The sequence below is a fragment of the Eleutherodactylus coqui genome, chromosome 1 (genome assembly GCF_035609145.1).
Source record: "Eleutherodactylus coqui strain aEleCoq1 chromosome 1, aEleCoq1.hap1, whole genome shotgun sequence".
NCBI lineage: Eukaryota > Metazoa > Chordata > Amphibia > Anura > Eleutherodactylidae > Eleutherodactylus > Eleutherodactylus coqui.
The window spans coordinates 142,030,619-142,051,872 of record NC_089837.1 but is presented as its reverse complement, the minus strand read 5'-3'; the positions used below and the strand labels follow the sequence as shown (position 1 = coordinate 142,051,872).

The 21,254-nt window shown below is 46.5% G+C and overlaps 1 protein-coding gene across 1 annotated transcript in view; it reads right to left on the bottom strand.

Moving 5' to 3' along the window:
* The window catches only part of NAALADL2 (N-acetylated alpha-linked acidic dipeptidase like 2), an 855,965-nt gene that overhangs the window by 820,790 nt on the left and 13,921 nt on the right, over positions 1–21,254 (bottom strand). The window lies entirely within an intron of this gene.

The window sequence follows — 21,254 nt, the reverse complement described above, 5'->3', positions numbered from 1 at the left end:
AGTCGGCCCCTCCCGCGGCTCGCCTCAGATGCGGTGTGAGTTAGATGAGGGACAGTGCTGTTTATACCGGAGCTGCTGTAGGGAAAGAATTGGTAGTTAGTGTAGGCTTCAAGACCCCCCAAAGGTCCTTATTAGGGCCACTGATAGCTGTGTGTTGGCTGCTGTTAGCAGTGGCATTTTTTTTTTTCTCAAAATCGCCTCTGCAGACCGTTGCACCTGGCATTAGGGACAGAAGTGCTGCATAGGCAGGGAGAGTGTTAGGAGTGAGTGTAGCCTTCAAGAACCTCAACGGTCCTTTCTAGGGCCATATTTATCCGTGTGCAGTACTGTCCAGGCTGCTGTTGGCTGTGCTGCATTTTTTTGGGGCTTCTCAAAATCGCCTCTGCAGAGCATTCCACCCTCCATTGATACTGCAGGGAAAGAATTGTATAGGCAGGGCCACAACACAGTTATTATTCATAGAATATACGCAGTGCTGCCTTTTGGTGGGAAAAAACTGAAAACAAATCTATTTGTCCAGCCTCTGTCCGTCCTAACGCCTGTGGACACGTGTGAGCTGCGTGAAAAACATTGCTAAATCATACGCACCCAGCTACGCTTTACTGCTGGCTTCGCCATTTGCTTTCCTTAATTGGGAAAAAAAATTCCTGCTCTGCCAGAGTTATAATAACTCTGCTACCCTCACGTTCTGTGACACATAAGCAGGGACACAGCACAGTTATTACACTTCTCATGTTCATTGAATATACGCAGTGCTGCCTTTTGGTGGGAAAAAACTGAAAACAAATCTATTTGTCCAGCCTCTGTCCGTCCTTACGGGCGGTGGAGACGTGTGAGCTGCGTGAAGAACAGTGCTAAATCATACGCACCCAGCTACGCTTTACTGCTGGCTTCGCCATTTGCTTTCCTTAATTGGGAAAAAAAAATCCTGCTCTGCCAGAGTTATAATAACTCTGCTACCCTCACGTTCTGTGACACATAAGCAGGGACACAGCACAGTTATTACACTTCTCATGTTCATTGAATATACGCAGTGCTGCCTTTTGGTGGGAAAAAACTGAAAACAAATCTATTTGTCCAGCCTCTGTCCGTCCTTACGGGCGGTGGAGACGTGTGAGCTGCGTGAAGAACAGTGCTAAATCATACGCACCCAGCTACGCTTTACTGCTGGCTTCGCCATTTGCTTTCCTTAATTGGGAAAAAAAAATCCTGCTCTGCCAGAGTTATAATAACTCTGCTACCCTCACGTTCTGTGACACATAAGCAGGGACACAGCACAGTTATTACACTTCTCATGTTCATTGAATATACGCAGTGCTGCCTTTTGGTGGGAAAAAACTGAAAACAAATCTATTTGTCCAGCCTCTGTCCGTCCTTACGGGCGGTGGAGACGTGTGAGCTGCGTGAAGAACAGTGCTAAATCATACGCACCCAGCTACGCTTTACTGCTGGCTTCGCCATTTGCTTTCCTTAATTGGGAAAAAAAAATCCTGCTCTGCCAGAGTTATAATAACTCTGCTACCCTCACGTTCTGTGACACATAAGCAGGGACACAGCACAGTTATTACACTTCTCATGTTCATTGAATATACGCAGTGCTGCCTTTTGGTGGGAAAAAACTGAAAACAAATCTATTTGTCCAGCCTCTGTCCGTCCTTACGGGCGGTGGAGACGTGTGAGCTGCGTGAAGAACAGTGCTAAATCATACGCACCCAGCTACGCTTTACTGCTGGCTTCGCCATTTGCTTTCCTTAATTGGGAAAAAAAAATCCTGCTCTGCCAGAGTTATAATAACTCTGCTACCCTCACGTTCTGTGACACATAAGCAGGGACACAGCACAGTTATTACACTTCTCATGTTCATTGAATATACGCAGTGCTGCCTTTTGGTGGGAAAAAACTGAAAACAAATCTATTTGTCCAGCCTCTGTCCGTCCTTACGGGCGGTGGAGACGTGTGAGCTGCGTGAAGAACAGTGCTAAATCATACGCACCCAGCTACGCTTTACTGCTGGCTTCGCCATTTGCTTTCCTTAATTGGGAAAAAAAATTCCTGCTCTGCCAGAGTTATAATAACTCTGCTACCCTCACGTTCTGTGACACATAAGCAGGGACACAGCACAGTTATTAAACTTAGATTATTCATTCACTAGAGGCAGTGGGGCCTTTCGTTTTCCAAAAAGGGCAAAAATTATATTTGGCCTGCAGTCTTGCGCCAATTTATTTCCTGCCTGTGAAATCAAATCACTGGTAATACAGCATGCTGAGGGGTAGGGGTAGGCCTAGAGGACGTGGACGCGGCCGAGGACGCGGAGGGCCAAGTCAGGGTGTGGGCACAGGCCGAGCTCCGGATCCCGGTGTGTCGCAGCCGACTGCTGCGCGATTAGGAGAGAGGCACGTTTCTGGCGTCCCCACATTCATCGCCCAATTAATGGGTCCACGCGGGAGACGGTTATTAGAAAATGAGCAGTGTGAGCAGGTCCTGTCCTGGATGGCAGAAAGTGCTTCGAGCAACCTATCGTCTACACGCAGTTCTGCGCCGTCCACTGCTGCAAATCCGAATCCTCTGTCTGCTGCTCCTCCTTCCTCCCAGCCTCCTCACTCCACTACAATGACACCTGCTCAGGAGCGGGAACACTCCCAGGAACTGTTCTCGGGCCCCTGCTCAGATTGGGCAGCAGCGGTTCCTCTCCCACCAGAGGAGTTTATAGTCACTGATGCCCAACCATTCGAAAGTTCCCGGGGTCCGGGGGATGAGGCTGGGGACTTCCGCCAACTGTCTCAACAACTTTCTGTGGGTGAGGAGGACGATGACGATCAGACACAGTTGTCTTGCAGTGAGGTAGTAGTAAGGGCAGTAAGTCCGAGGGAGCAGCGCACAGAGGATTCGGAGGAAGAGCAGCAGGACGATGAGGTGACTGACCCCACCTGGTGTGCAACGCTTACTCAGGAGGACAGGTCTTCAGAGGGGGAGTCAAGGGCATCAGCAGGGCAGGTTGCAAGAGGCAGTGCAGTGGCCAGGGGTAGAGGCAGGGCCAGACCGAATAATCCACCAACTGTTTCCCAAAGCGCCCCCTCGCGCCATGCCACCCTGCGGAGGCCGAGGTGCTCTAAGGTCTGGCAGTTTTTCACAGAGACGCCTGACGGCCGACGAACAGTGGTGTGCAACCTTTGTCGCGCAAAGCTCAGCCGGGGAGCCAACACCAACAGCCTCACCACCACCACCATGCGCAGACATATGATGGCCAAGCACCCCGCAAGGTGGGACAAAGGCCGTTCACCGCCTCCGGTTTGCACCCCTGCCTCTCCCCCTGTGCCCCAACCTGCCACTGAGATGCAACCCCCCTCTCAGGACACAGGCACTACCGCCTCATGGCCTGCACCCACACCCTCATCTCCGCTGTCCTCGGCCCCATCCAGCAGTGTAGTTCAGCGCACCGTTCAGCCGTCGCTTGCGCAAGTGTTCGAGCGCAAGCGCAAGTACGCCGCCACGCACCCGCACGCTCAAACGTTAACCGTCCGCATCGCAAAATTCATCAGCCTTGAGATGCTGCCGTATAGGGTTGTGGAAACGGAGTCCTTCAAAAGTATCATGGAGGCGGCGGCCCCGCGCTACTCAGTTCCCAGTCGCCACTACTTTTCCCGATGTGCCGTCCCAGCCCTGCACGACCACGTCTCCCGCAACATTGTACGCGCCCTCACCAACGCGGTTACTGCCACGGTCCACTTAACTACGGACACGTGGACAAGCACAGGCGGGCAGGGCCACTACATCTCCCTGACGGCACATTGGGTGAATTTAGTGGAGGCTGGGACCGAGTCAGAGCCTGGGACCGCTCACGTCCTACCCACCCCCAGAATTGCGGGCCCCAGCTCGGTGCTGGTATCTGCGGAGGTGTATGCTTCCTCCACTAAAGCACCCTCCTCCTCCTCCTCCTCCTCCTCTGTCTCGCAATCAAGATGTGTTAGCAGCAGCATGTCGCCAGCAGTCGGTGTCGCGCGGTGTGGCAGCACAGCGGTGGGCAAGCGTCAGCAGGCCGTGCTGAAACTACTCAGCTTAGGCGATAAGAGGCACACGGCCCACGAACTGCTGCAGGGTCTGACACAGCAGACCGACCGCTGGCTTGCGCCGCTGAGCCTCCAACCGGGCATGGTCGTGTGTGACAACGGCCGTAACCTGGTGGCGGCTCTGCAGCTCGGCAGCCTCACGCACGTGCCATGCCTGGCCCACGTCTTTAATTTGGTGGTTCAGCGCTTTCTGAAAAGCTACCCACGCTTGTCAGACCTGCTCGTAAAGGCGCGCCGGCTCTGCGCACATTTCCGCAAGTCCCACACGGACGCTGCCACCCTGCGCACCCTGCAACATCACTTTAAGCTGCCAGTGCACCGACTGCTGTGCGACGTGCCCACACGGTGGAACTCTACGCTCCACATGTTGGCCAGGCTCTATGAACAACGGAGAGCTATAGTCGAATACCAACTCCAACATGGGCGGCGCAGTGGGAGTCAGCCTCCTCAATTCCTTTCAGAAGAGTGGGCCTGGTTGGCAGACATCTGCCATGTCCTTGGTAATTTTGAGGAGTCTACCCAGGTGGTGAGCGGCGATGCTACAATCATTAGCGTCACCATTCCTCTGCTATGCATCTTGAGAAATTCCCTGCAAACCATAAAGGCAGCTGCTTTGCGCTCGGAAACGGGGGCGGGGGAAGACAGTATGCCGCTGGATAGTCAGGGCACCCTCCTGTCTATTTCTCAGCGCGTACAGGAGGAGGAGGAGGAGCATGAGGAGGATGAGGAGGAGGGGGAAGAGACAGCTTGGGCCGCTGCTGACGGTACACCGGCTGATTGCCTGTCATCCTTTCAGCGTGTATGGCCTGAGGAGGAGGAGGAGGAGGAGGAGGATCCTGAAAGTGATCTTCCTAGTGAGGACAGCCATGTGTTGCGTACAGGTACCCTGGCACACATGGCTGACTTCATGTTAGGATGCCTTTCTCGTGACCCTCGCGTTGCACGCATTCTGGCCACGACGGATTACTGGGTGTACACACTGCTCGATCCACGGTATAAGGAGAACCTGCCCACTCTGATTCCCGAAGAGGAAAGGGGTTCGAGAGTGTTGCTATACCACAGGACCCTTGCGGACAAGCTGATGGTAAAATTCCCAGCCGACAGCGCTAGTGGCAGAAGGCGCAGTACCGAGGGCAAGGTAGCAGGGGAGGTGCGGAGATCGAGCAGCATGTACATCCCAGGCAGTGCAACAGTCTTTAAGGGCCTGGCCAGCTTTATGGCTCCCCACCAAGACTGTGTCACCGCTCCCCAGTCACGGCTGAGTCGGCGGGAGCACTGTAAAAGGATGGTGAGGGAGTACGTAGCGGATCGCACGACCATCCTTGGTGACGCCTCTGCCCCCTACAACTACTGGGTGTCGAAGCTGGACACGTGGCCTGAACTCGCGCTGTATGCCCTGGAGGTGCTTGCTTGTCCTGCGGCTAGCGTCTTGTCGGAGAGGGTGTTTAGTGCGGCTGGGGGAATCATCACAGATAAGCGTAGCCGCTTGTCAACCGACAGTGCCGACAGGCTAACACTCATCAAGATGAACAAAGGCTGGATTTCCCCAGACTTCTGTTCTCCACCAGCGGACAGCAGCGATACGTAAGCAATACGTAGGCTGCACCCGCGGATGGAAGCTACGTTCTCTCTCACCATCCAAAACGGGGACATTTCTGCTTCATCAATCTGTGTCTAATATTCCTCCTCCTCCTCCTCCTGCTCCTCCTCCTGAAACCTCACGTAATCACGCTGAACGGGCAATTTTTCTTAGGGCCACAAGGCTCAGTCAAATAATTTTTCAGAACAATTTTTAAAAGTTTCAATGCGCTTAAAAGCATTGGAACTTTAACTTGAACGAATTTTTCGTTACACTGGGCTGCCTCCAGGCCTAGTTACCACTTAAGCCACATTAACCAAAGCGATTAATGTGTTTCACCTGCCCTCTTGGCTGGCCATGGCCAATTTTTGGGATGTACATTAGTACTGTTGATACAGCAATTTTTGTGGGCCCTCGCCTACAGTGTAATCAAATTAATTTTTAGCCCACCTGCATTACAGCTGACGTAACCTCAGCTGTGTTGGGCAATGCAATGGGATATTTCTATGTACCGCCGGTGGCTTCCTGGCACCCACCCAGGCAGTGGGTCCACAGGGAGTTTAACCTACATGTGTCCACTTGTAAAGAACCCCAGTCTGACTGGGGCATGCAGTGTGGGCCGAAGCCCACCTGCATTAAGCACGACATTACTACCTCAGCTGTGTTGGGCAATGCAATGGGATATTTTTGTGTACCGCCGGTGGGTTCCAGGGAGCCACCCATGCTGTCGGTGCACACGGAGTTTTTAATACATCTGTACACTTCTAAAGAACCCCAGTCTGACTGGGGCATGCAGTGTGGGCCGAAGCCCACCTGCATTAAGCACGACATTACTACCTCAGCTGTGTTGGGCAATGCAATGGGATATTTCTGTGTACCACCGGTGGGTTCCAGGGAGCCACCCATGCTGTGGGTCGACAGGGACTTCACAATAGGGAGTTGTACCTGCCTGTGTCTATGAATTAAAAAGCCCGGTCTGACTGGGGCATGCAGACACCTTGACAGAATGAATAGTGTGTGGCACATAGGTTCCCCATTGCTATGCCCACATGTGCAGCTCCTGATGGCGGTGGCACAGGATTCTATTTCTCATTGCTTCTGTACAGCATTGTGGGCTATCGCCCCGCCCCTATTAAAGAGGGTCGCTACCTAGCCGTGCCAACCCTGTGCAGTGTGTGCCTGCGGTCCCTCGTCGTGGCAGACGCACTTCTAAATAGACATGAGGGTGGTGTGGCATGAGGGCAGCTGAAGGCTGCGCAGGGACAGTTTGGTGTGCGCTGTGGGGGGGAGGGGGGGCGGTTGGGCAGCATGTAACACAGGAGAAGTGTCAGTGGAGTGTCATGCAGGCAGTGATTGTGCTTTGTTGGAGGTAGTGTGGTGCTTAGCAAAGGTATGCCATGCTAATGAGGGCTTTTCAGAAGTAAAAGTTGTTGGGGGGGGGGGGGCCCACTCTTGCCGCTATTGTGGCTTAATAGTGGGACCTGTGAACTTGAGATGCAGCCCAACATGTAGCCCCTCGCCTGCCCTATCCGTCACTGTGTCATTCCCATCACTTTCCTGAATTGCCCAGATTTTCACACATGAAAACCTTAGCGAGCATCGGCGAAATACAAAAATGTTCTGGTCGCCCATTGACTTCAATGGGGTTCGTTGTTCGAAACGAACCCTCGAGCATCACGGGAAGTTCGTTACGAATAACGAACACCCGAACATTTTGGTGTTCGCTCATCTCTACTCACATTGCATTTCTACAAATATCATTTTCTGAAACAACATTAACTATAGTATATGGAAATATTAAAATGAGGAAAAGATGAAGTATAGAACATTTAAGTGGGAAGGGAGAGGATTTCTTATAATCTCATGAAGGGTGCAGATTCAATTCCCTTCTGTTCAAAAATATCATATTGGGGGAGTTTACTGTAAGATTTACAGATGTAGCAGTGCCAACATGGAAGTTTGGCATTCTACATCTGTAACACAGACCTCCTGGCACCCTGCAGCCGGCAGTGCTATGCAGTTAGCATAGCTATACCGAATTGCAGCTGAGCAAGACTTATTAGCTGAGTAGGGCAGTAACACAGCATGCATTAGTGCTACTACATTTCTACCACAGTTTTCTGGCGTAAAAAATTGCAGATTTTGGTGCAAGGAAGATTTACACAAAAAACGTTTGCTAGTTTTTATGTTTCTGCTCTTGTCTTGCCTCTTTCTTCAAAAATTGAGAAGCATTTAGCAGGACGAATGAGGCCAATGACTGTCCAACAAATTTAGTATGATTTATTCCAGAAACTGGCATTAAGTATAGTGAAAATCTACACCTGTGCATAGAAGGTGTATAGAAGATTTCAAGTTTTGGTACAAGGAGAGGCAAAAATGTACCTAAGTTATTAAGAGTCATATGCTTCCTAATGAGCTTGCAATATTTTACTTCAAATTATCAAATGCTAGTCTTAATAAATTCCACCTTAGAAACTGGGGGCCATTTAAACAAAAGGTTTTCTGATATATCTTGCAAATGAGAGCACTTGTGAAAGGTGCAATATTTGCTGTCATGTACTTAAAGACCTATATATACCTGAAAATGGGAAATGAATATGTATAACTAGAGATGAGCGAGCACCAAAATGCTCGGGTGCTCGTTACTCGAGTCGAACTTCCCGTGATGCTCGAGGGTTCGTTTCGAGTAACGAACCCCATTGAAGTCAATGGGTGACTCGAGCATTTTTGTATATCACCGATGCTTTCTAAGGTTTTCATTTGTGAAAATCTGGGAAATTCAAGAAAGTGATGGGAACGACACAGAAACGGATAGGGCAGGCGAGGGGCTACATGCTGGGCTGCATTTCAGGTTCCCAGGTCCCACTATTCAGCCACTATAGCGGCAAGAGTGAGATTCCCCCCCCCCCCCCCCGCACTGTCAGCATAAAGATCGTTCTCCTCTGCCGATTTGCGCATGCGCATGTGTCCGGCGATTTTTTAAAACCATTGCTTTGCAATGGTATCGGACACATGAGTGCTTTTTATGCGCTCGTCCGATAAATTATAGAACAGAAATCGCAGATCGCACCTATCTGCGATCTGCGATTCCTGTTCTCTTCTCTATATGCGCTCAATGGGGCCGGCGGCAGCAGCGCCGACCCCATTGAGAACATATAGAAGACAAATCATTCTTCTCTGCCACAGCTGTAACAGCTGTGGCAGAGAAGAACGATGTTAGCCCATTGAATTCAATGGAGCCGGCAATACAGCCGGCTCCATTGAAAGCAATGAGCTGCCGGCGTGTGCGGGATGAATTGTCGGGAAGGGCTTAAATATATAAGCCCTTCCCTGCAATTCATCCAGAAAAGTGTTAAAATAAAAAAATATATACATACTCACCTGCTCCCGGCAGCCGGAGTTCCGCGCGGCCGGCCTGCAGTGGGTGTGAAGGGGGTGTGAGTCAGACCTGCCCCCTGATTGGCTCAGCACTGAATGGGTGAGTGAGAGCTGCCTCTGATTGGTCAGGCTGTGACCAATCAGAGGCAGCTCATTCAGCAGGCGGGGATTTTAAATCCCCAGCTGCTGAATACTACTCAGAGCAGTTCAGGAGAACTGCTGCCGGCCGCAGCTGAACTCCATCGGCTGGGACCGGGTGAGTATATATTTTTTTTGTTTTTACACATTTCTGGATGAATTTCAGGGAAGGGCTTATATTTTTAAGCCCTTCCCGAAAATTCATCCCGCGCTCGCCGGAAGCCCATTGCTTTCAATGGAGCTGGCTGTATTGCCGGCTCCATTGAATTCAATGGTCAGTGCTCGTTAAATCTAGACGAGTACCGCGTGGTGCTCGTCTCTAGTAACGAACATCTTGAGCACCCTAATACTCGAACGAGCATCAAGCTCGGACGAGTATGCTTGCTCATCTCTATGTATAACCTCTGAGGAAGATGCTTTTTGCCTCAAAAGACATTTGCTACCTTTTCATCACAAATAATAACAGGAGCTTATTTTCTCTCTTTTTGTCCTATGTACATCAGAAAGGGGCGTAACTATAGTAGGTGCAGGGGATGCGGTTGCACCCGGGCCCAGGAGCCTTAGGGGCCCCTAAGGCCTCTCTTCTCCATATAGGGAGCCCAGTACTATGAATAAAGCATTATAGTTGGGGACCCTGTTACAGGTTTTGCATTTGGGCCAAGAAGCTTCAAGTTATGTCTCTGTGCTGCATGGTTTAGGTATGGGTAAGGGTACAGATACAGATAGAGGGGGCCCTAGCTCACCTTTTGCATCAGGGCCCCTGAGCCTTTACTTACGCCCCTGACATCAGAAGATTGTGCCTCATAACAGAGGTTTTCTTACCTCTTTTCTTCTGATATACATATTTTTTTACATTTGTTTTTATTGAAAATGTTTTACAATTTTAACAAAGAAAATGAGCAGTTTAATAAAGCACATTGCTAAGGTGTTATACATTATTAAAGTACATGAAGGAGTAAAAGTATTAAGTAACCCACCATAAGTCAACTTTCTTTAAACTTAAAGGGGTTGTCCCGTGAAATCAAGTGGGGTTATACACTTCTGTATTGCCATATTAATGCACTTTGTAATATACATCATGCATTAATCATGAGCCATACAGAAGTTATACACTTACCCACTCCGTTGCTGGCGTCCCCATCTCCATGGCTCCGACTAATTTCTTTTACTTCTGCCTTCTTTAGACGCGCTTGCGCAGTCTTTACTTCTTCTCTGTGGACGAGCCGCTTCAGCGTGCTCACGCGATACAGCTCATCTGTGCATGCGCAGACGAGCTGTCACTTCTCGGGAGCGCACTGGAGCGGTCATTCTGCTACCAGCCTCCCTACTGCACGTCGTGCCATCCAGCCAATGGGGTGGCTGGAATCGGCATTACAAGCAGTAGAGGTCCCCGCCTCCCGCGATAACGTCATCATCTGCACCACTTGACCGGCGTCTCGGGAGCGCGCATGCAGGGCTACAGCAAGCGCGGTGCATCGTGGGAGAATACCCACGGTGCACCTTGGGAAAGGACCGGCGCCATCTTGAAAGAAGAAATTTTATAAGTTCATGAAACGCTGAATTGGTGAGTAGAAACCATCTTTAAAAACGCTTTCCGCGGGTACATTGTGATGTTTGCTGTAGAGGTGGGACTGGGCAGAGAAAAAATTTTCGATTTTGCCTCGGGACAACCCCTTTAATAGAATCACCTGTTCTTGATGGGCTTCTAATTAAATAATGGCCTGGCCAGTGCTTAACTGTAAAGAGGAAAGGGAAGGGAAAGAGAAGGATAAGAATGGGGTGAGGGAGAAAAAAGTCTCTCGCAAAGTTGAAGAGCATAATTTATCCATGGGGTCCAGACTTTCAGAAATTCGTCATGTTGATCAATGAATATAGCTGATAATTTCTTGTTGACTAAGTAGCAATTCATCCTTCACTTTATCTTGGAAAAGTCCAAGTAAGCCTTCTGCCACGATTGCAGCCCCAAAAGCACTATGAAGGTGATCCTAGTAAAGCATGGAGTATTCAAATGGGAAATAAATACCAGAAAAACAAAACTTTAGTATGTCGCAAGTACTTCTGTTGTTTGATTCCCAAATCTGAGACCAATCCTCCTTATTAAGGGTATTTCCCATATGTCTCCCATCGATTGTGCATGGTAGGAAGAGTGGACCAGCCTACAATATATTTGTGAGATTATGCCCCTAGCAAGTGGGTATTTCGGCAGTAAATCTCAAAGCAGGTTATAGTCAGTGGGAAATTAGTATTCTTAAAGCCAGACTATGTGAGATGTTTAAGTTGTAAATAGCAAAATAGCTCAGAAGAAGGTAAATTAATGTTTTTTTGGAGGCTGAGAAATGAGCTGATGCCTTCAAAAGAAAGTAGATGGTATAGTTTGGTGAGGTGTCTATCTGTCCATGACTTAAAACACCGGGGCGTCATTGCCTGCAGGGAACAAAGAAAAGGCAGAAGGTGTAAGTGAGTGTAAATCAAGTTACCTGAATACTTAATGCAGTCCCAGACCTTAAAATAATGTCTTGAAATAGGGTGCCTGTGTATTGGTGGGGTCCACAAGACTGAATTAATAGTAAGGGGGTAGCTCTCAGTGGCCTCTATAGAGAAGCAACAGGGAGCATTAGTTTTGGAATGGAGAAGTGCTAGTTGGGCAACGTGGGCTGCCTGGTAATATTTCAATAAAAATTTGGAATGCTCAGACCTCCTTTCAGTGCAGTGTGTGCCTTTAGTAAATGGACTGTGAGACCCTTGGAATAAAATCTTTCCAGACAAAACAGAGAGCAATTGTTGAAAAGTTTTCAGAATATGTATTTTTCTATGACTGTCCTATAATCCAGCATATCTGATAATCCGATACCAAGGACACCATTGTGGGCCACCTGGACAAACAGAAGATATTGATAAACTCTTTCTACATCAGATGGCCAAGCTCTCAAAGAAGCATGACATAGTGATCATGGGAGATTTTAACTATCCAGACATTTGTTGTGAATCTCTCTTAGGTAAAGTTAATGGATCCAACAAATTTTTATCCGCTCTTGCTGACAACTTTATCTTCCAAAAGGTAGAAGAGAAAACAAGGGAATCTATCTTGGACCCAATTCTTATCAACAGGGAGGAAATAGTTGAGGAAGTAAGGGTGGCTGGGACCTTAGTAGGCAGTGATCATGCTATTCTTGAATTTTGGATAAAAAGGAGAGGAAGACCTGAGAAAACTCAGACCTCAAGGTTGGATTTTAGAAAGGCAGATTTTAATGAACTCAGAAAGAGGACAAGAAGAATCCAAAGGCTGGATATTCTTAAGGACAGAAATGTCCAAGAAAGTTAAGAAATATTGCAAAATTAGATTCTCAACTTACTGAGAAGCCTGACTTCTATACCAGGAAAGATCTTTGAACAAATTATTAAACAGCATGTTTGCAAGTATTTGGACAAAAATGGAGTAATTAACCAGAGCTAGCATGGATTTGTAAAGGCCCATTTACACTGAGCGATGATCGCTCAAAAATCACAAAAAAGCGTTTGTTTGCACGATCATTGTTGTATGTAAATGCATGTCCATCGTGAAATTTTAATGCACTGCTAGCTGATCGTTAAATTTAGGCCAACCTAAAAAATCGCCATTCGACCTTATCAGCAGTTCTCCACGGGTAGTGCTGATAGCATTGTTTCCTGTCGGAGAACAATAGAACTGAAAGCAGATAAGAGCCCTCGGGCTATTAACTGCTTTCAGCTGAAGGCTTCATTTGCACACTAAATTGCTATTAAAGGGGTTGTCCCGCGAAAGAAAGTGGGGTTCAGCACTTCTGTATGGCCATATTAATGCACTTTGTAATGTACATCGTGCATTAATTATGAGCCATACAGAAGTTATTCACTTACCTGTTCCGTTGCTAGCGTCCCCGTCGCCATGGTGCCATCTAATTTCAGCGTCTAATCGCCCGATTAGACGCGCTTGCGCAGTCCGGTCTTCTCCCTGGTGAATGGGGCCGCTCGTGCCGGAGTGCTGGTCCTCGTAGCTCCGCCCCGTCATGTGTGCCGATTCCAGCCAATCAGGAGGCTGGAATCGGCAATGGACCGCACAGAGCCCACAGTGCACCATGGGAGAAGACCCGCGGTGCATCGTGGGTGAAGATCCCGGCGGCCATCTTGCTAAGGTAAGAAAGACGTCGCCGCAGAGCGGGGATTCGGGTAAGTACTAAACTGTTTGGTTTTTTTTAACCCATCCATTGTGTTTGTCTCGCGCCGATCTTTGAGCGATCGTCGCTCAGTGTCAATAGGCCTTAACAAACACTCCATGCCAGACAATCTAATTTTTTTCAATGACAGAATCACCGACTGGGTTGATGTTATTCAACATTTTTATAAATGATCTGGAGGAGGGAATTGATGGGAAACTGATCAAATGTGCCGATGACACAAAGCTAGGAGGGATAGCTAACACTAGAGAAGAGAGAGTGAGTATTCAAAAAGATCTAAAAAAAAGTTTGAACAGTGGGCGGCGACTAACAGAATGGTATTTAACAAGGAGAAATACAAAGTCCAAATCTGGGCAAGAAAAATGAAAAAAGCGCAAACAGAATGGGAGGAATTGGGCTAAGCTAAGCAGCAGCACATGTGAAAAAGACTTGGGTATATTAATAGATCATAGACTGAACATGAGTCAACAATGTAATGCAGCAGCCAAAAAGGCAAACACAATTCTGGGATGTATTAAGAGAAGCACAGAGTCTAGATCACGTGAAGTAATTTGACATACCAGAGCAAGTTCAGAGAAGAGTTACCAAGATGGTGAGCGGTCTGCAAATCATGTCCTATGAGAAATAGTTAAAGGATCTGGGAATATTTTAGCTTGCAAAAAAAGAAGGCTGAGGGGAGACTTAATAGCTGTCTACAAATATCTGGAGGACTGTCACAGTGCAGAGGGATCATCCCTATTCTCATTTGCACAAGGAAAGACTAGAAGCAATTTGATGAAACTGAAAGGGAGGAGACACAAATTAGATATTAGAAAAAAACTTTCTGACAGTGAGGGTGATCAATGACTGGAACAGATTACCATGGGAGGTGGTGAGTTCTCCTTCAATGGAAGTGTTTGAATAAAGGCTGGACAAATATCTGGCTGGGATGACTTTGTGAATCCTGCACTGAGCAGGGGGTTGGACCAGATGACCCTGGAGGTCCCTTCTAACTTTACCATTCTATGATTCTATGTTTCACCGGGACTACTCCAGGAGGTAGCGGCCTGATCGGTTCCCAGCAGAAAAGGCCAAATCCCTTTACAGGGTGAATACTGGGGAACCACCAAGTTAACGCCCTCAGGTTTAGCGCAAAGCCAAACCAGTTAGTTAGCATAGTGAATCATAACACGCATAATCTGAAGACAAGCAAAGTCGTGTGTGACAATGAAGCCAACATGTTGGCAGCAGTTAGTCACAGAAATCTCATACATGTACCTTGTCTGGCCCTTGTGATGAACCTGGTAGTACAGTGCTTCCTAAATAATTAACCAGGTTTACATCCACTACTGTATAAGCCCAGGAAACTGTGTTTGTACTTTTGGTGTTTGCACCCGGCCACCTCTCGTCTGACGGAGGTGAAGCAACACTTCAGGCTACCACCCAACTGTCTCATCTGTGATGTGCCAACACAGTGGAATTCCATATGGCATATGTGGCAGAGGCTAAGCCAGCAGCAGAGATCAATCACGAAGTACCAGATGCTGTATTCCATTAGCAGGCATTGTACAGAAGTTGGTCATTTGATGCCTATGGAGTGGCTGCAGATCAAAATGTTTGTCCCATTTTAGCCTGCTTTGAAAAAGTGACCACATGACACACTGATCAGTTTGACCATCCTAGTTTTCTGTCTGCTGGAACAGATGCTAAAGGGCCTCAGAGACAATGACATGTAACAGGAGGAGAAGGAAGGAATAGCAATCTCCCAACCAACTGGTCATTACTCAACACCGTATAGAGGTGTCTCCTCCAACAAGTTTATCCACCTATGAGAGAAGTATAGAGAAGGAAGAGCAAGAGGAAGAAGCAAAAGGGGAATAATATAGGTCTAGAGGTAGGTGAGGGGTCTATGTAGCATTTCTTACAACCCCAACTATTTAACATGGATGGTGGAAGCAACCGAAGAACAGGCTTAGGCCTGACCTCAAAGAATATTGGCCATCACCCTTTGACACTTTGAGGCATGTAAGTGCTTTTTGTGGTGTTGTGCTTGCAGAAGGACCATTGCATATCAAAACATAAGATAATTATTGGGTGGCCACCCTCCTTGATCCTCACTACAGGACCAAAAAAAAAACAAAATTTTGTTCTAGCAGTGGAGAAGGACCTCAAAATGCAGCAATATCAGAACAGACTATTAAGCAGCTTGTGCAGAGCATTTCCACATTGCTGCAAGGATATACCTGCAATGGATTATAGCTCTGTGTCTCATGGTGGAAGACCATATAGTCATCACAGCAGCAGCACTACTGGTGGCAGGGCAAGTCTAATAGTTTTTTGAGCTTGTCACAACCTGCAGCGACAGCACAAGGCAGGACTCGCAGACAGCACTTATGGATAATGGTCAGGAGTATGTTAGCTCCTATGTTTGCCCCATTGACTTTTGGGTGTCTAAGCTGATATGCTATCAGAAAGGATGTTCGGCACAGGTGGTGGTGGGATAACTGATAGGCACATCTGTTTGTCCACAGACTATGGATTGCCTGTTTATGAAAATTAACCAGGCAGTGGTGTAGCTACAAAGGTGGCAGGCGTCACAGTTGCAATCAGGCCCCTAAGCCAGGGGGAGCCAGAGGTCCCCCTTGCTACTGCAGCACAGCATCCAGGAGAAAATATCCCAGCGTGCGCCGGCCCCTCGCACCATAACTCCGGGCTGTTATCTGCATGCACACCATCACATCTTCAGAACTTTACTGTCTCACGCTGCTGTTGTACAAAGCACCTGAGTCCTCCCCCAGCAGCATGTTCTGAGTGCCGGATGAGATGACAGAGGGGCCTGGTGGCTAGTACAGCAGTGGCGTGAGACTGTGAAGCCCTGAAGATGTGATGACATGAATGCAGATAACAGCCAGGAGTTACATACTGTACACACCATGGTTTAGGAATGGGTACAGATGCCTGCAGCTTGTATGTTTTCGGTTTTATGGGATAACTTTGAGCTGGATACTAATCTGGAAAATAATAGCAAACAAACAACAACAGACGGCACAAGAGAGAGGTCATCTATGATCACTGGAGGTGGGGGCAGCTTTACGGGATGACTATGGGCCAAAAAAATATTGCTCAAATGGATTTTCACTGATATTTTTCTTGTGTAAACACAGAATCCAACAAGTTATTAAGCAAGAAATTATTCAAGTTGCTAGTCGCTTTGTTTCGGCTCACTGAAACTAAACGACTAGCGAGCGATTCGCTCTCCATGTAAACAGGCAGTTCATTGCACAACTGTCTGTTCACAGTCAATGGAGGTCGGGCAGCTGGAAGAGATCTCCAGGGTGTTCCACCTCAATTCATTTAACGATTATCACTACTGTGTGAAAGCACATGCTCAATAGTCATTGGGACAGCTGTCCTGTGTAAAGTAACCTTAAAGGCAATGCACCCACTATCACTGTGTAGAGATGATATCTGATTATGGCGACAGCCAAAGGCATAAGTAGAAACTCTCGGACCGAGATGCAAAATCTGTTACAGGGCTTCCTACCTACCATGTGTCATTTCATATAATGGAGGGGCCTTTGGGCCTCCTAACACTCCAGAGCCCAGTAGCGACTGCTACCGCTGCAACCCCTATAGCTATGCCCCTGGTGATGGCATTATTTTGAGGTATCCTTGATCCTAGAGCTAAACTGCTGTATGTAACTAAACCTACTGTGTTATAAAAGCTGTCCTGTTGATATGGTCTCTATGAAATTATAGATAGATTAGATTAGATAGATAGTGTATTTATTATTTTACTGTTAGAGGAGATGGGTGTTACATGTTGCTCCTGGGATCTGTAGTTCTACAGGTTACCAAGAGCACACTTGTACAGGTGTGGGATGATTTAGCTGTCTGGGTGTGTGGATTACTCCAGCCAGCCAATCATCACTGGTCTCTGCAGATAGGCTCAGACCCTTTTGCTAGAGGGTGTTGGACATGTATCCATTTACATCATTCCCTCTAAGTACTTGGTGGTTTGTGTTATACATGCTGTTTGTTTGAGGAGTTTCCCTCATCTTCCCTGAAGATGGTCTCGACACCTGATCTTCCTGCCTGCATGTTCTGCAGGCCCCTTCTCCTTCCCCTGTTATCAGGGGTGTCCTCCAGACATCTGATGTCGTGTACATTGTCAGGTGGATGATATCTGATAATATGTTTCTTTTACTTAAGATTGATGTTTAATGTTCTTGACCCTTTCTCAATCTGTAGATACTTGAATTAGCTTTTGTTTATCCATGCATGCATGAGGTTCTGAGTGTGGTTTCCTTCTATATGTCAGGTGTGCAGACTTGGGGCTCCTTCCCACGGACGGATTTTCGCCGCGTTGCCCGCAGCTATTAGGTTCTATTGAACCTAATAGCTCAATGCTCACGGTGCGGAATTCCATCGCGGAATTCCGCACCGTGAAATCACCCGACCTCACCCGCGGCAAATGGAGCATGCAATCAATGGAAGCCGTCTGTCACTCTATCTTCCGCTGTAGCACAGCGGAAGATAGCATGAAAATGCTTCCCTGCCCACAGCCAGCCGCGTCATATGACGCGGCCGGCGCGCCATGTGACGCTGTGGGCATGTCATATGACGCGGCCGGCGCGTCACGCGCTCTATTGCGCATGCGCGCCGAAGCGTCATGTGGGACGGAAGACGCCGGATCCGCAGGTAAGTATTGGGGTCTCTGGGGGGCGCCATGACGGGCTCCACCGCGGTATTCCGCGGCGGAGCCCGTCACGGCCGTGTGCAGCCGGCCTTAAAGTGTGAGCAAGGTCCTGTTCACTGTAAGTCTGAAGGTGTGGACTACACTTGGTGTGAACAAGGTCCTGTTCAGTGTATGTCTGAAGGTGTGGACTACACTTGGTGTGAACAAGGTCCTGTTCAGTGTATGTCTGAAGGTGTGGACTACACTTGGTGTGAAAAAGGTCTTGTTCAGTGTAAGACGGAAGGTGTGGAATACACTTGGTGTGAATTAGGTCTTGTTCAGTGTATGTTTGAAGGTGTGGACTATACTTGGTGTGAATAAGGTCCTGTTCAGTGTGTCTCTAAAAGTGTGAACCATACTTGGTGTGAACAAGGTCCTGTTCAGTGTATGTCTGAAGGTGTGGACTGCACTTGGTGTAAATAAGGTCCTGTTCAGTGTGTCTCTTAAGGTGTGAACTATACTTGATGTGAACAAGGTCCTGTTCAGTGTATGTCTGAAGGTGTGGACTACACTTGGTGTGAACAAGGTCCTGTTCAGTGTATGTCTGAAGGAGTGGACTACACTTGGTGTGAACAAGGTCCTGTTCAGTGTATGTCTGAAGGTGTGGACTACAATTCTTCATTTTTAGAAAAGTGAAAGGAGGTGATGCTACTTTATAGTGGTGTTTCTGACTACATGTATTAAAACACATATAGGGCTTTGTCTGAACAAGGATAACAAGTCTTTGGGGAGGTGCTGCCAACCACCCATGTCTGTAGAATACAGACAGTAGTGTGAATAGAGAAGTTAGATAAAATACTGCTATCTGCTGCAACTCTCCAAATGTGCAAGGTAGATAAAAAGATGAATAATTTATTAAATAAATTCAAAGCCAACATAAAAATGCATTTCGAGGCCTGGGCCAGTTCAGCTGGGGTCATAAGCTATTGTACTGGTAATAGAAAAGATACATGTGGAGAAAATATAGTAGGATAAAATAAATGAGTGGAAGGAAGTAAAATAAGAGCAAGCAAATTAAAATTAATAGGGATTTTATGTAAAAGAAACTTAAAGATAAAATACTGTGGAATACTTGCAACATACTGCCATTTGCTATGGATGTTTTTTTAATCATATAATGCATGAGCTCATATTTCTTTATTTTATTTTCAATTGCTCAGCATTGATCAACTCCATACACCAGTACTAAATCCAGACAGCAATGGAGATACTTACATGGATTGCCAAGGATAGAACAGTCTTCTTTAACTGTCCTTTAATAAAGTCATTTTTCTAGTGTAATCACTCAGTATGTGACCCCTGTCAAATTCTTCATTCTGCCATCCATCTTACATGTAATAGTTTACACAATTGATTTTAAAAATAAAGCATCACACATAGCAATATCAGTTTTATTTAAATATCTGAAACTGTGAGGCTTCGTAGTCAATAAGTTCTTGAAATAAACCATACATACTCTGTGTCTACAGCTAGACGTAATGAGGATATGTTTCAAGGATAATCTAATGATAGGCATCATGAAAAATGATAATTTTGTGAGATGGCAAACATATTTTTTACAAAAAAAAGGAGGGGGGCGGGAGGGCATGACAACGTGAAAACTCTTTCTGCATCCTAATACTATACTTAGCCTCACAATGAACATTCGGTTACTAAACTAAAAAATATCAAACTTAAACTATCCCTTCTTTCCTGAAATAGCGATACAGAGCAGGGCAATATATATTTTTTAATCCATAAAAACACAAGACAGCCTTTAGATTATTTGGATAGCCAATCATAAACAGTGTCCATGTGGATGATAATGCTTTAGGTACCAGGTGTACTAAAGGGAAGTACATTGGTATAGAAATGATAATTCTCACAGCGGAATCATTTTCAATGGGAGGACTACTTAACAGTGCTGCTTAGTGCATTGAACGTCAGCTTTCAGTGCTCACCCCAGGAGAACGACAGTGGAAGGCAAGGTAAACAATTGCATCCCCGGACTCAGTGGGTCACCTACTTTCACCCAATAAGCTTAACTAAGCCCAACCATACAGAAAAGTGTTCTCATGCACAACTGTAATTAATGTAGAATAACTGGCAAATCTGTATAATATGATTAATAAACATGTTTCCATTCCAAGTAACAAATAGATTCTAAATGTAACATAGCTATGCCTTTATTACTACTCATACATAAATGTAGACATATATAATTAGAAGGCATTATAAACCATTTTAATTGAAAAGAAAGAATATTTTACATGTACTATTCATAAAACAAATACGGGCCCTTTATGAAGTATCGCTACTAATTTCTTGGCTAAAGCTAAAAGGGCAGTATGTGAATTTCCATGTACTGTATTAAGATGAGGAAATCAATTCCCCTTCTTGTGTGACAGGACTCCTCTACCATAGATCTTTAAAAGTCACCACTTATTGTAGTGGACTTCAAGTCTTGAATAAAAATACTATTAATTAGCCGAGCATTGAAATCACAATTTCACACTACCAATAACATCAATATCCAGACACACAGTTAATTACTCAAGAGAATTTCAGATTTTATTTCATGTCCTTTGTTCACACATTGATGTTAGTTTTATTTTAGCATTGCAATCTTGCTTGCTTATCTATGTTAATGATAACCTAAAAATTACTATATGCCAAAAATTACAATATCTTCAGATAAAAGTAGAGAAGTCATCATCTCTAAACTGTCAGGTAAAAAAAATAATAATCTTTAACCCCGTTACCCAAGAAGATATGAATGGAGCGGCATTGGCTGCTGGCTGTCTTTAACAGCTGACACCCAACTGCAACAGCTGCGATCAGCCCTCATGTTGATCATGGCTGTTAACCAATTAAATGCCCCAATTAGTGTTCAGGTTCCTGAACAGTCCCCTAGCAATGAGATTGCGAGGTGCCGTTCGTTTGTCATGGCAGCCCAGGACTTTCTGAAGGCCCCCAGGGCTGCTGTGCATTTCTGCCTATTAGAATAAGCCTGTTAACTGTCTTAATAAGATGTTGTCAGAAATACTGAACTGTTGCAGTACATGTTATAAGTGATCAAGCTATTGCAAATTCAAGTTCCCAATGGGGATTAAAAATATATATATATTACGTGTAAAAAATCTTCTATGATTATAAAAAAATAAAAAAGGATACAAAAAGTTCCACCCCTCACTGAACACAAT